The 15,826-nt window shown below is 39.6% G+C and overlaps 1 protein-coding gene across 1 annotated transcript in view; it reads left to right on the top strand.

The window, feature by feature from the left end:
- Positions 1 to 8,922: 8,922 nt before the first annotated feature.
- Positions 8,923 to 15,826, top strand: part of pde4d (phosphodiesterase 4D, cAMP-specific) — a 172,349-nt gene continuing 165,445 nt past the window's right edge. The window contains exon 1 of the mRNA XM_051421457.1: positions 8,923 to 9,075. The gene's annotated coding sequence lies outside the window, so the exon portion shown is untranslated. The remainder of the gene's footprint in view (positions 9,076 to 15,826) is intronic.

Here is a 15,826-nt window from a genome sequence, read left to right as displayed (position 1 = left end):
GAACAACATCTTATTGTCCCAGAGAGGCCAGATCTCAATCAAAGGCAACAGCTTTTCATTCATTATGTCCATGCAACTTGACAAAGCTTTTTCATAGAATGGAGAAAGTTGCAGTGTCCAGATGTGCAAACCTGATGGAGAGACCTATCCAGACTGACTCAAGGATGTAAAAGGTGCATCCACAAAATACTGACATGAAGGGGGTGAAATTTGTAATGAATTTACATCATTATGCATCTGTTTCCACTTTGACATTGAAGGATAGTTTTTCTGTTGATGGGTGTCAATAAAGCCACAATAAATCTACTTTGATTCAATGTTGTAAGACGATTAAACACCAAGACTTCCAAGCGTGATGGAGGTTTCTTTATAGACATTTTATATCCAATATATTTAGATATCAGAAATAGAACAATTTAAATTTTATTTATATGAAAACATGCTGCTCTTTCTGTCTAACACTTGAAAAACTGACAACCCACACTTCCCCCTCTCCATTACACAAACACACCCAGGAAACAGGAGAGCACGCTGACCTGTCTGTTAGATATCAGAACGTCCTTCTGCACTTAAGTGGCACATAATCATATGTCCACCAAGCAGCAGTCCCTGAGCTTTTTATTGGATGACACTCAGCTGTGTGATGGCAAATACAAAAGCTTTTCATACATAAAAGGAAGCTGACGGTGCAAGATACAAATACAAATGACGGAAATCATTTAAAGCCTGTATTGCTACCCATATAAATGTACTGTGGTAAATGAGTGCTGAAACTAACAGACTGAATGGAGAGACGAGATCAGGCAGCAGGGCAGCCTAACCCTCGAAGGGCATGGATGATCGCTCTCCACCATGATGAGTTTCAACAACCCCTGTCTGTCTCCAAGCCACCCTCGCAGGCCCATCCCAGGTTTTACTATGGGAGAGGCTGTGATAAGTAGGTCATTATCGGGTTGAATGTGTGAGACGGCTCATCGCTGCAAATATGTGTAACACAAATGAGGTGAGTTTGTTCCTGCCTTTCATCACATGATTTTGAAAATGAATGTTTTAATGTTAGAAACATTTAAGTTCTATTTGATTGTTTCAGTGTTCATATTTGCCATTGCACACAACATTTTACTGGAATTTGCTTAATGAAGAACAGCAAAAGTGGCAAAATGATAATCAGACTAATTAACATCTGCCATCTCCCATATTTTAGAGACTTGTGTTTGTAAGAAAGATTACCTCTGATATGTCCAATAACATCCGGATCATTAACTATGCGCAAACCTCAAATTGTAATTCATTATATAGATATGTTGCAACGTCAGTCTCAATTAGGTCTGATAGTGGAAATAAACACTTTATCCTAACATTATGTGCTCTGTCTGTCATGTGCTCTGTCCATAAATAAGTTCAACAGGCTCTAATTGCATTTGTGCAGTGACATTTTTTCTGCATTTTAATCTATTTAAATTTGAAATGGGCCATTGACAGTGGTGTTAAAGTGCAGTTTAATTTGATTTACAGCATTTCATCCATATGAGTCACCCAGAAACCATCTGTAAAAGTGTCCTGACTGGAAAAAAGATTAAATGAAATTTTTTTTATGTTATCAAAGTCTCTGTTTCTTACTATGAACAAATGAAATTTTCTGTCAAAGTTTTCAGAGTTGTAAATAATAAATGTATGTCACATCTGAGCACCAATCAGGGTTTAGCAACATTTGAATCAAAATGCGATGACGGTTCCTGTGCTATTTGCTTAGCTTGGCAGGCAACCACATCCACACAGTCCTCATGAAAAAGATTAGCTGTATGTTGAGTTCAACTCTTAATAATAAAAATTAAAAATGTATTTTGTCCAACTTTAATGTTAATTGTTGCTTATTGAGTTATTCACATTTAAACATGCAATAACTGATTTGTTTGGCCACCTGGGGGCAGCAGAAACCAGCTGTAAACATAACCAATAATCTTATGACTTTTTTTAAGTTGATATGGAGAACTTGTTGGCAAACTGTTATCTTTTTACCCTTTCAACACATATGGAGCACATTATTGTTCATTTGGAGTTGTTGCTAGAACAACCTGGTGAATGCAAGTCTAATTTTCAAACTCCTTTTAGCTCTGTGTTTGGTCTCCACTAACTCATAGGAGAAATATCTTGCTCTTTAGCTGCTAAGAGCTCAATAAATTGTGGGTTGCTCATTTGGTTGGTCTGCCGGTGCTGGTTAGGCAGTGTACAGTAGGTTTTTTGCTGAAAACAGCTCCCTGCTGCAGTTATAAAGGATGCTATGCAGTGAAATTGAATCAAAGCAATTAACTGAAAAATGATTAAAACCCACAGAACTGATCCCAGTGATAATTATCTGTTCATAACTTTGGACCTTTCATATAAAAGTAGTGATTTGATCCATCCATTATTAAAAGAAAAACAATATCGATTAATACTTATGTTTTGAAACCAGGTTTTCAGGGGCTTAATGGTGACTCTTGAAACAGGAATGCAACAGTTGTCACACTATGCCACGATCAACAGTATCAAAGATGAAACAACATCACAAACTGTGATTCTGACTACCTCTGAGGTGACTGTCTGTCTGAGGACTTGTGAGGCTTTTAAAATGACGCTGAGTCATGGTACACAGGATGAGCTGATTGTAGATAAGAGAAAGAAAAAAATCTAGATTGCTTTTCTTTGTGGACCAGATCACACAGCTTCCAGACAGCGGCACCATCGTGTGCAACAATAGTTTGAGAATGTCTGTTTTCTTAACAATGCTAGTCGTGACAGTTTCGGACAAAGTACAACCATGTGTCTTGATTTTCTATCTCTTCGAGGGGTGATAGCATGTTGGAAACTTTCCGGTGAAGGACAACAAAAAACAAAGAAAAGTACTGACTGGAAGAGAACAGAGGGTGCTGGAGGGGAAAAGACACCACAAAAAGCACAACAGGATAAACAAAAGAGAGGAGGCAAAACTTCAGTCTTAACAGCTTGTTACGCTCTGAAGATTTTACTGTTTAAACCTCTGAGATATGAGGTGTGTAAATTCAGAGTTATATGCAGCAGCTCATTTGATGAAGGTGAATCTAATTTTGTTTGGTCACATCTCTTGAACCTCTTTAATGGTGATTATACAGAGTGAATTGGCCAGGGCTTTCAGTGAGTAAAGTGTTGCCCATGCAGGTGGTCTGTTGAGTGCATGATATTATCAAGAGCAAAGTAGAGCAGGGAACTATGTGTGTGTGTGTGTGTGTGTGTGTGTGTGTGTGTGTGTGTGTGCGTGTGTGCGTGCACGCTGCTGAGTCTGTCAGCAAAGAACAGATGGCTCTCTGAGAATAATTATTGGTATTTTAGATAATTGTGGGTATTTGCTTGCCCTAATAATAACCTAATCTTCCTCTGTCCCCTTCTGCGTCTCCCTTTCTTCTTTTTTTAAGATCTCTTCAGCGTAAAAAAAGGAAGAATAAGTCTGATTTGGCTTATTAAAATTGAAATAACAGACACCAGGTTGGCAGAAAAGTGATGGGTCGTCCACTGCCAATGTGCTGCTCTCATTGTACCACCCTAACAGAGTCTGCTTTCATTCCTAATGCCATTAAATAGAAGATGTCTGCGTGTGTTGATCCGATTACAGTTTTATATGCTTATTTAAAGCAAGGCTTGGTTTCTATTTTTCGTTACTGGAGGAAGACTCAGGAGGATTTCTGAGTCTGTACCTTGTCATGTTTCTACGTTTAATGTCAATCACCGCAAACAGGTAATCTGTGTTGTCTCTTTACAGTCAGATTGTACTTCATCTGTTTCAGGCTCCTGTGTCACTGTAGGCATTGTAACTTTGCTTTTATTGTGTTAGAATTTGGTTGAATCTGATAGTTCTGATGTCAGACTGGTCTTGAGGCAGAATATATTAATATTAATATAAATATAAATACGGATTAGCCTTTTATGAAATGTGAAAAGAGAAATAGGCCAATTATCATTTCACAAAGCCCAACGTGGTGCCCTAAAATGTCTTGTTTTGTCTGCTAACTCTCCATACGTAAAGACAATATTAAAGCAGCAAATCCTCATATTCCATAATTTTAAACTCTGCAGGCAATGTGGACTTTCTGTGCACCTGCACCTTCACATCTCTAGTTGCATGTGTTTATCCCTTTGGGCAGAACATTAAGTCCCAACACCTCACACCATGACGAACATCTCTTTCCCCCCCTCTGTCATGGTTGCTGTCAACAGCTATTGCAGTAACTCTGGCTGCACAGTAGTGGAACAAATACAGTGCATTTTGGACCAAGGGATGTTTTCCAGGTACTTATCTACCCTGCTGCAGTATATCATTTGTCCCAAAGCTGACTTATTGATCACTGTTTTGTCTTCCAATAAAGCCTCAGTAGAGTGAGCCTGGTCTGCTGTGTGTGTGTCAGCTGCTGCCTCAGTGGCTGTAAGCTGTCATATCTGTTTAAGGACAGGCAGTGAAGAAAGGCTATTTATGTAGCCTGCTCTCAAATTTTTCATGTGCTCAAATAATTTTCAGCCTTCAGCATTTACAGATTAAAGACTACAATTGATCCCTTTGCTCTGACGAATTACAAGTAAAAATGTAAAAATGTGTATTTATTCTACTGCTGTTTACCCAGTGTATGGTGTTTTGATGCAACAGTACAAAAAAGGAACAAAGCGTACACCCTTTGCATGGTATTAGCATAACCCTTCCACTCCTGTGAGTTTGACGAGCCTTGGGGCCAGACTGCTTCATACAGTAGCTCTCTGCTTGCTTGCTTTGCTGAATCCCATCCTGTATGCCTGTTTGCCTGACTGTTCCCCAAGGGCCTGCATGCCTACTCTAATGCCTGTATCCCTGTCTGCCTGTCTTGCTTCTCACTTGCTTGTCTTCCACTCATAAAGCTGAATTTACCATTTAGGTACTCATTGCATAGTTACAACTTTTTAAGTAATATTCTGACATTTAAACAAGTTAAGAAATACGCTTTTTTTACTTTCTGGCATAGAGTTAGATGAGGAGATTGATGTCTGTCTGTTGAATATTGAAGCTGGAGCCAGAAGATAGTTAGCTTAGCTTAGCATAAAAATTGAACCAAGGGAGAAACAGCTAGCCTGGTCCTGTCCATGGGTAAAAAAAATGTGCCTGGCAGGATCTCTAAACCATACTAATAAACACATTCACGTCAGTGTAATCCATACAAAAGCCGAGGAGTAAAAGTGATCAGCTGTGATTTTACAGGAGGTTATGCCCAGGACAATTTCTTGATGAGAAAACTCAAGGAAGTCACTGCTCCTGGCATAGAAACAGTCTGGCATGGAACCTCTAGAAAAATCAATTAAACAAATGAGATATAATGTGTTCGTTAGTGAACCTTGAGGTGCTGGTAGTCAGATTGTTTTACATAAGGACAGAGTCAGGCTAGCTGTTTCTAGTGTTTATTCTAAGCTAACCTAATTGTCTCCTGGCTCCAGACTCATATTAAGGACAGATTTGAGAGTGATGTTTCTGTAATGTTGAACTATTCCTTTAACTGTTGACTAATATTTGTTTTACATTGAACCAACACATTGAATGTCTTTAGTGATAAATCAAAACCTGTGACTTGGGATAAGATTCTTACAAGATGACTGTAGATAGATCGATGAAACATTCTGCAAAGGTTGTCTTATTCAAATATCACCACTATTATCCACTGTGTGAAAAACGTCTGGCTTTTACAGCTGTTCATGCTCCCAGTCAATATTTTGATGAGGAAAGAGAGAGGTACATCACCTTCAGTGTGTATTTATGTAAGTGAGTCTTCACTCAAAGAGCAATGGGAACATTACCTCAAAATGTGTTCTCAGACATTCTCAAAAAGTAACAACAGCACAGCATTTGCTGGATGATGTTATCTATTATCTCATCTCTGAGCGTTTTTATGAGTTTTTATGGACTCCCTGAGCCTTGTACGTTCTTGTTATTGTAGGTGTCTACCATCATTTTGAGTTCAACAGTGTAAACATACGTTCATATAGCCACAGGAATCAGGAATGCAAATACCATGTGAGTAATATGACGTTTTCAGCTGTTTGTCCTAAGCTGAACATGTTCCAGACATGTAAAATTGGACAGGAGGCAGATTTGGTAACATTGTCCAGAGGGTCCACTCATAAGGCACACACTTTAATTTAATTTGATTATTTCTGATGTTTGCCATACATAGTGTGTGTAACAACACTATGTATGGCAAAGGCAGTCCTGTGACACTCGTCAAGCTGTTCATGTCTCTTATTGTGGCACACAATAATCAGATTTCTTTAACCTGCCGTTCAATTTAAAGAGATACTTCAACATTTTAGTACTGCACTTCCATAAAGTTGGGAGACATTTGCCAGCCATGGAAATTGCTGGCTTGGGCCTCATGCAGGAACCACTCGTACGAATATATTCGTTTTTGGGTAGCTTGTACGACTGATTTAGGAAGACTCGTAGGAGTCATGTGCAGTTAGTATGCTGTTATCCAAACACACATTTTTCACTAAAGGATTGTACATTGCATAACTATAAAGCAATTTTAAGTTTGCTGTGTAAACATGGGGCATGCTGCGTAGCTATGCACATTTTCAATTCTCATAAATGCACACTCCATTATGCACAAGTAGCATTCATCCCTTTAATGCCGGTGATTTGCACAGAAATCTGAAGTTAGGAGCGTTGAATCTGATGAGGCACACTCGTACGAGCCCACCATATGAAAAAAAGTAAGAGGAAGTTAAGATAAGAATATGAAAATGTTCTTGCATGAGGCCCAATGTTTTTCAGTCTGTATGCACCCAGTCTGTAACACTGGAGGTTTTCTGTTTCAAATTTAAAACCTTCATGTCCAAGTTGAGATAATCCTGATGACATCCCTATGACATCACCAGGGTAATTTTAAGACTGGCTCCATCAGACCCACAGAAATTATTACACATCTGTTTGGAAAACATCTTTAGTCAAGATCAACTTGATAAATTTTTCCGGAATTTTTTAAACCACAACGACCACAACGTTTTCCATCCACTAGGGAAGAATGCGAGTAAAAATCTGAAAAGTGGAATTAAAGCAAAAGTTCAACATTTTGGAAAATATACTTGCTTAGTTAGCTGAAAAGATTGATACCACCAACAGCCAGTTACCTTAGCTTAACCAGGCCCACACAGCTAACATGGCTGGTCAAATGGTAAGAAAATACACCTACCTACACCTCTAAGCTACACTAATGCAATAACATGAATTTGTATCTGTGTACTACTGAACTCTTGCTGCTCACACTCTTGAACCACCACATTCCACTCATACACATCATCATGTCATCATCATTATTGTGCAAATAAAAAATGCACACAAAGCTTTGCGTTTTTATCTCTGATTGTTATCCAAATGTTCTAGATAACCAGGCAGGGGCGCAAAGTCCTGCCTGACAAAATTCACCTTTTGACTGAGGTGAGAATGTCTCTTGACCAAAACACCATGGCTCCAATCCCTCCAGGGCAAAAAGAAAGGTGTCTGATTGTGTGTGTGTGTGTGTGTGTGTCTCTCTTATAGCTTCAGAGCCTAAATAAATATGACAGAGCCTGTTTCAGCAGTATGCAAGTAGAGCAGACGACATTCATTGGCTCTGCAAAACAAGCCATATCTGTCTTGTCGATGTGTTGTTACATACAAAGAACATTTGCAATTCATGCCCACTTAAGGGTACGCCGTATTCCTTGTGGTCACTGAGGCATAAGAGTCACATCATCTCTGTGAACCAATTGCATCTGTGAGTGTGCTACTTAAAACAGATACTATCTTTATTTCTCTTTATGTCACAGTCTTAGCCATTTTCTAATGAAAAGATCCAGAAAATGAGGACTTGTTATTCATCTCTGGTTTTTAGATGTCAAAAAAAGGAATCTGCCTATTGTCCCTCATGTAATGTGAGCTGATATTAAAGAAGTAGTTCAACATTTTGGAAAAATGTGCACTTATTTGATTTCTTTCCGTGAATAGGTTTAAGAAGATCAATGCCACTTGTATCTGACCACTCAGTATAAGCTGGAGCCAAGAGACACTAAGCTTATCTTAGCATAAAGAGTGGATTTAGGGGGACACAACAAGCCTAGCTCATTAACAAAATCCACCTAGCAGCACAGAGAAGATTTCAGGGAGTCACTGCTCCAGGCCAAGAAATAGTCTGGCACACAACCACTACTTTTACACTTTGTTTTTTTGTACCAATTAAACAAACTGAGAATGAATGAAAGAATGTGTTAATTAGTGAACTAAATTTTGGTGGGTTTTGTATTTATATATTTGTTATATATTTATATTTAATGAGCACATATGAGAGTGGTATCAAACTATTCCTCTAATATATAAGCAGTATCTGATATAGGCAATAGTAAAGCATCAGACATATCAGCCCCACTGTCAACTCAGATAAAGAATAACCTAACTGATATATAAATCTTTAACAAATCACCATAGCAAATAAAGCTCATAATATAATGACTCATAAGGAAAGACATCTTTGCTATATAACCAGGCTAATGGATCTTTGGCAAACATTAGCAGATTACACAATTTCTAGAGTCTTGTTTCTCTGTCTGCTTGTTACTCTTTCCTAATGGAAATGTTTCCACAATTTCCCCATACTGTACTATACAACAGCAGTTCTTCTCTCTCTGTCATATTCCTCTCCCTTGTGCTCCCCTTTATAAAACCCCTTTCCTCTCCTCTTCTCTCAGTTTGTCCACAACCATGGGAACTTTCAGCATGGGGAGGGGGGGTGGGAGGCCGGAGCATGAGAAGAGTGTGATTGGCTAAGAGGCAGGAACCACTCTCATGTGATTGGCTGTGAGCCTGGGAGCTGTGAGCAGAGTTCCCTCCTTATTCCAGAGAGCATCAGTGAGCAGCGGAGTGGGACTTGCTGTGTTAGAGATGCACACCAGATACTTTTGTTTGTTTTGGTTTCTCTGATTGGGACTCTCAGAGAGCAGACAGAAGACACTGTGCGGTAGCCAGGAGTGGATAAATAAACTCTTTCTGGAACTTTCTCAAAAAGATATAAAGTAAGTTTTTAAATTTCCCTATTTTGCTCCCTGTCACTCCTCTGTAGTGATAACTGTAACAGTAGCTCTTCTTGCTATGGGTTTACATTTCACATCACATCAAAAGTAACACACCAGTAACTGTAATGCCACTGGCACAAAATGCAATACAATGTCTACAAATACATAGTCAAATTAACACAAACTCCACAGTTTATATTCAGAAAGTGTGTGCACATGGTGTGTGCATGAGTGTTTACACATGCATGGGCAGATTGCACTGCATTACTGAGAGTATGTACTTACATTCTGTGTCTTTGAAGGATGCAGCCTTGTGTGTTAGGGAAGGGAACGGTGCAGTGCGACTTCACAGTGACCAACCTCATCAGCAAACTTGTCACTGCAATGCTTCGCATTGACAGAGTAGCTCAAGGACTCCCCTCCCAAAATCTCCTGGTGTGACTTTCAGGCTGCAGGGTGGTGGTGGCGGTGGCTGTAGTCGGCTATAAATAGGCCTGCTCCAAATTGTACTGCAGTCACACATAAATTCAGAGGGAACAAGAAATGACACAGTCATTGTTTGTATTTGAGTCGGGAGCACTTTGATCTTCTTAGCGGCTACAAAAATAGAATTTGACTCCAATGTAAACACAGATAAATTAGTATGAGTATGACCCCATACCCTTTTATTTTACTTCAATATTATAACAGCAACAGCGTTAACAAGGGGAGGAGAGTGAGAGATGGACAACAGAAGTAGACAGAAGGTGACTGTGTGTGTGTGTGTCTGTCAGTGTGTGTGTTTTTGTTAAGATGTTCTGAACATGCGGATGTAAGGGTGTGAAAAGTGCTTGCATATGTCAGAGTTTTACTTGTTAAACTGCCACGTGTCGTAGAGCAATACTCAGCAGCTCTCTACACTTTCCTCTAAGCAGGTTATCACCTCTGTTGCACAGATAAAGAACAACTCCTCTGATTTCCATAGAAATGCTCATCAAATGACTAGTCAAATGAGCTTGCTATTACATGAAGCGGACACCTTTGCAAATGTTGCAGTCCCTACAAGGAGCGGGGTGCTGTGTCTTATTATGAAGTGTACTCAGAACACAGAAAGGGTGAATCTAAAAGGTTACATCATATCATTACACACAAATTAGACCCAGGGGGATTTAGTGTTGAGCCAGCTGACCAGCTAACAAACAAATGGATCTGTTTCTGTTTCATATCCCTGCCCCCCTCATTGGTGGAGACCATGACTCAAATGGTGTTGTTGAAGTTTGTTTCATAAAGAAGCAGCTTGCCATGATAGCTCTTCAATCCACATTTTCATTTTGTTATACTTAGTTTAAAGCCATTCAAAGATAAACAAAATGAAATGTTGTGCATATGACATTGACGACATAAATTATCCAAGCAAGATGCTTTCTGCTGTCCTTTGTTGCTTCAAAGCTGGGCAACAAGCTTGCGGTTTCTAATATGTACCTGTCTGTCAGCCACCTTGTCTCAGAGTTCCTTTATTGCAGTGTAGAACACAGGGAGCCTTGTGTTGTACCTGACCTCTACTATGCAAATATATACTGTCAGACTGCCAGCCAGCACTGCACTCCACCTCCACGTGGATGAATTTGTGAGCAGCACACTAAGCCCATTGTTTCACCTGTGCATCACCTGAGTGCTGAGATAGAGGCTGCCGTCACAAGGTGAGACTCTGACATATATGAGAGTGTCCATGCTCTCCTCCTCCTCAGTTCCTGTTCTGTAATGATGCATCTACTGTGCAGCAATCAGACCCAGTCAGATTAGGCTGAATAATGGATGTCTGTGCTGACTCAACAGTGACTGCTTTAAAACCACACAGCATCAGAGGCAATTATTATGGAGTATGCGTTGATTTTTTATTCTTAAAAACCTCTGTTTGTGTCCTTGTTGTTAGGTTGCCCTATGTCTCTTTTCTGAATGAGTGTTGCTGCTTGCCAGTGTGAGTGAATGGGAGCGCAGAGTAATGAGCTTGGCTCGGTGTACTCTGTGTGTACTGTACAGGGACAAAAAGCCTCTGCACTGCTGCTGATGTCTTAGTGTCTCAGTAGTCTTTGCAGCTGTGTGTGTCTGCATAGACGGTGCACACACAAATCCTCAATTGGCTTCAGTGATGACGATTTGTAAGACCTAAATTTAAAGTGAAAATGTCAACTCAAGTGTATATGAGATTTTGGTGTATTTAAATTAGTTGAAGCAGCTATGAGTGATATAGTGAGTGATGTAGCTATTATGAGTTTCCAGAGGTGAAGGGTCAGGGGTCAAGCAACAGTGGAGGACTGCAGTGTTTGGTGCCAGCAAAGTCAAATGTCACAGGTTTCCCTGAGCCACTCTTGGCATTTTATGAGTGGGAGTTAATGGAAAATTATATAATTTGCTTCCCAAAGCAAATTCATTACTGTAATAAAGGCACTGTTTGTTTTCCTCTGTTTTTCTGGCAAGGGACGGTATGCAAAAGTCCTCTAAAGCTCTTGTGCAGAACGACTGCAACATGCATACATACACACACACACACACACACACACACACACACACACACACACACATATAAGTAAGCAATGCCAAAGGCATTTAAGGATCTTTTTATTGGAAACTCTTTTCCCATAACAATAAGCAGAGAAGTCTCTGTGTACTTAGGGCTTTTAGAGGTCATTTTGGGACTTTGTTGAGTTTAACATAACGTTTACTAGACTGGTTGATTGACTTTAAAAGTCCAGTTCTTTCAAATAGATGCTTGAAAGGTATTTTCACCTATTACTTTTACATCTGTTTTTAACTATAAAGTGAAGGAAACAGGTTTTTGGGATCAGGAATGGTTTGTTGCTTAGGTAAAAGTTCTTCCCTGCCTCCAGATGTTTGGCAGTATTGTCATGAATCCAGTGACGAATGTGCTGTTTGATATTAAATCCAAGGACAAGTGTGACTTTTGACCCTTTAATGGAATATTTTTCCTTTTCACGCCCTTAAAAGGCAGTACCATAGGCATGCCTTAAGACCATCCCATGACACATAATGAGTTACACAGACATGTCCAAAACAGCATAGAGGAAAAGATATAAGACGATAAATTTGTCTCCCCCCTTCTCCCTCTCTGTCTCCTCCTCTCTCTGCAGTGGAGCCCAATAAACACTGACCTTCAGCACAGCTGGATGGTATCAAGAGAACCACAAGGCAATGTCTTACTATTAAGCCACACTGTCATGGTCAGCAGTGGTGCAGATTTAGCCTATAATTGATGTCATGTACACCAACATAAGCAGGGACTGATGAAACAGATGACCATACTCGAGAGGATCTCTGCCTCTGCAGCATTATCTGTGTGTGATGACTTTGTTACGTTAGGCAGGAAGAATGACCTCCAAGGGACATGAGAGAGGAGGAGAAGAAGAAGAGAGAAACAGCCAGGGCCCTGGAGTTCACTTAGACTTCCCTTTCCCTTTGTCACGCTGGAAGTCCTGTCATTGTGTTCGCTTTTTTAATAACAGTAACAGCGTACACTACTTTTTCAGATGCACAGCTCGTGATCTGGGCTCGGCCCTGGTGTGAATCCTGGAGGGAGTGGGTGGGGGGGGCTTTATACTGTCTCGAGAGAGTGATGGTATGCGATGGTGATCTTTTGGTCATCTCTCGCACGGCACATCCTGGTGCTTTGTTTAACAAATCGAAAATACTCTGTTTTCCTGCGCTGCAGAAAACTTTCCGTAAACAACTGTTGACATTTTCTATGTTTAGACTGTGTCAGGGCAATGTTGCTCTTAAAAACACAAGATGTAGACAAAAGCCTTGAAAAGCCTTGTGCTTCTGCAGACTTGGGCAGTGTTTTCTTTGAAACCCAATGCCTTTGTTTTCTTCAAATATCTCTCACAGTCATGCACACACACAAAAACAAAGAGTGTCTGTCTGATACTATCCCTTTACTATCAGAACAGGACAGTATAACATACGATAGTGACAAAAGAACACAACTTTCAACAGCCCAAATAAGTGCATTCAGCATTTACTGACTGTTCCAGTCTCACCACAGTGTCTCCAACCACGAGTCAAACAACTGGATAGAGTTGCACTGTAACATATCAACTTCTCTCACTGAGAACTGATTGCATTGCTTGGAGAGAGCAAACACCGCACTGTAATTGGAGTTAAGTGCCTTTGACAGCTAGTGTTTGTGCAAGGAAGGGATGAATAAACATAGGGGTGGCACATGGATTATTAGATTTTTTTTCCTGCAACAGGGCCAAAAAGGATTTTCTTGAGCTTACTCTTGATATTTGCGTTGAGCCTCCACCTTCCTCTGAACGATATCTGTTACATATGCTTTCTTGCCAGTAGAGACAGCTTGCCAGCTGGCTAGAGTAGTTAAAACAAGGGCATTTGGTCAGGTGTCCTATATTATTTATCAGTTCATGGTCCTGATAAGAACCCTGCTTTGTCTAGGACACTGTGAATGGAGTGAAGTTGGCTAGCTAACATTAGCACAGGCAGGCTTTGCTTGCACCGCTACACTCACAGTCTACTCTCTGAAACACATATCCAAAGCACCTTTTTCTATAATGTGGTCAATTTAAACTAAATATGCTCTGCCCACTCTTTCTTGCTTCCACACATGGCTTCGTGACATTCCAGTCATGTCGCATCAGGATAGTTTTTGGAAGAATAATTGTGTTTACATTGTCGCTGCCTTGAATTGTGTTTCTCTTGAATTAAGGGTGACGTGTGCTTGAAAATAACTAGCTTGTATGACGTGTTGTCTGCCCACACACACTTTAAGGTTGGGTGAAAAAAAAAGCCTGCTGTCATTGAAAGGGACAATATGCGTTAATCGTTTAGATAGAGGGATAATGGAATACACCTTAGGGCAGTTGACTCCTGGAAGGAATTTGTAGTGTTGCTTGCTCACACGAAAAGTGAGAAATAATAATAATATAGTAATATCTTTATTTATATAACACTTATCAAAACAAAGATACAAAGAGCTTCCCATAGCAAGCAAATAACACAGAAAATAACATAGAAACATAAAAACACTGCAATTGAACAACATAAAAATGTGAATTAGTAGTCGTGTAAAGTATTTTTAAAAGAGCTGGAAAGAGAAGTTTTAACCCTGCTTACTTCCGTACCTGCACACACCTGGGCAGTCTCTGCATGAATGTCAGATTTTCTGTTTTGGAAAGTTGTAGCTGTGACCGAGGGAGTTAGGATTAAGATAAAGAAAAACACATATCAGTACAGAGTTCAACACAACAGTGTACATAACAATGAGTGTCTCTGCTCTGCCCTGTAGATAATTGTATCTTGGGCGATATCAGTAAGATAATTGTTTTAGACTGTTAGGTGCTTATTTTATTGTGATGCCTTTGGACCTATTGACTGTTAGTTTCTGCTTTTAAACTAATGACATCTTCCTATTTATAGTATTTCCATTGCTATTAGTTGTGGATGTATTTCTTGTATTGGCTCAGCTTGTTTTTCTTTAGCTGTGTGTTATGATGCTGTCATGCGGCTGACTTATGGAATTTCATAACATAAATGTTTGAGTATTAAGATTCCAGAAAGCATGATTGTCCATCAAAAGGTTGTGGAATGTTGTCTTTGACGTGGCTTATGAGTAAAGCCAAAATAAAACGAAACAAAACCACATACCGTATTATCAGTGTTAATTTGGTTTTGGAGCATATTTCTCCCAAGGCTATTGTCCTGTTTTAGGGGAGTTCCTGTTGACTCACTTCAGATTTCACATAATTATTTTCCTGTTATATTGGCTGCATGGGAAACATAACATGGCGCGTGTCACACAATGTCAATGTTCATTCCCTTCATGCGCTTCTTATTCCTACAGTCATAGGACAAATGTTTTATTTTATATGCAAAAGGTTAGTGTGACAGTTTGCTTTCTGCAGAGCTTTTTGTTTTATATTGCTGTTCACTAAAAATCTTCCACAAATGTCCAGCTCTGTATCTTATGGTCAGTCATCTCTGCTGTGGGGAGCACACCAGATATCAACTTTGTTTGTAGCCTAGTCTGTATTCATTATTATCAATATATTCCATGCAATTGACTTGTTTTGTTCTGTACACAGTCTTTTTTGAATATGGAAGGTGAGATTTAATCTATCATATAATCTTATTGTACACCGCAATAATACAGTGCCAATAACAGCATATCATCATCACTTACAGATAAATTAATGTCGATCAGTGTATATCATATGCTTATCCTCCTCATAATCCCATGTATCTGTTATTTATCTGTACACAGATGTGAGATGAAAATGAAATCCTGATGTACAGGGATACATTGTTTTTTTTGGCAGTTTGCCTTCTTCGTGGTTTCATTTGCTTGCTGGTTCAAACTAGATATGAGCTTTCTGTAGTAAAACGTCACTCTCCATTTTGCTTTCTCACTCCTACTCTCCCTTTCTCTCACCACAGTGGGTGGAAGGGTATTCAGTGTAGTAGCAGGGTCTAATTCCATGTGACCATCTAAGGACGGCGGCTCACAAGCCTCAGGCAGACCTAAATTAATCTCATATCTCATAACATGTTGATCTGTAGCATAGAGATGGGATTGCTCTGTCTCATAAATCAGTCAAACAAATGATCAAGTTATACAGTTGCAAGGCTTTGAACAATGAGTTGTACTGAATAGAATTTAATGGATAGATAAGAATCATTCATTAATTCACATGTGCTATGTGCTTTGCTGCATACTAAAATCATCTGTCATGGGGTTAGT

The sequence above is a fragment of the Dicentrarchus labrax genome, unplaced genomic scaffold, assembly GCF_905237075.1.
Source record: "Dicentrarchus labrax unplaced genomic scaffold, dlabrax2021, whole genome shotgun sequence".
In the NCBI taxonomy this organism is placed as follows: Eukaryota; Metazoa; Chordata; class Actinopteri; family Moronidae; genus Dicentrarchus; species Dicentrarchus labrax.
This window is presented reverse-complemented; position numbering and strand designations above follow the sequence as displayed.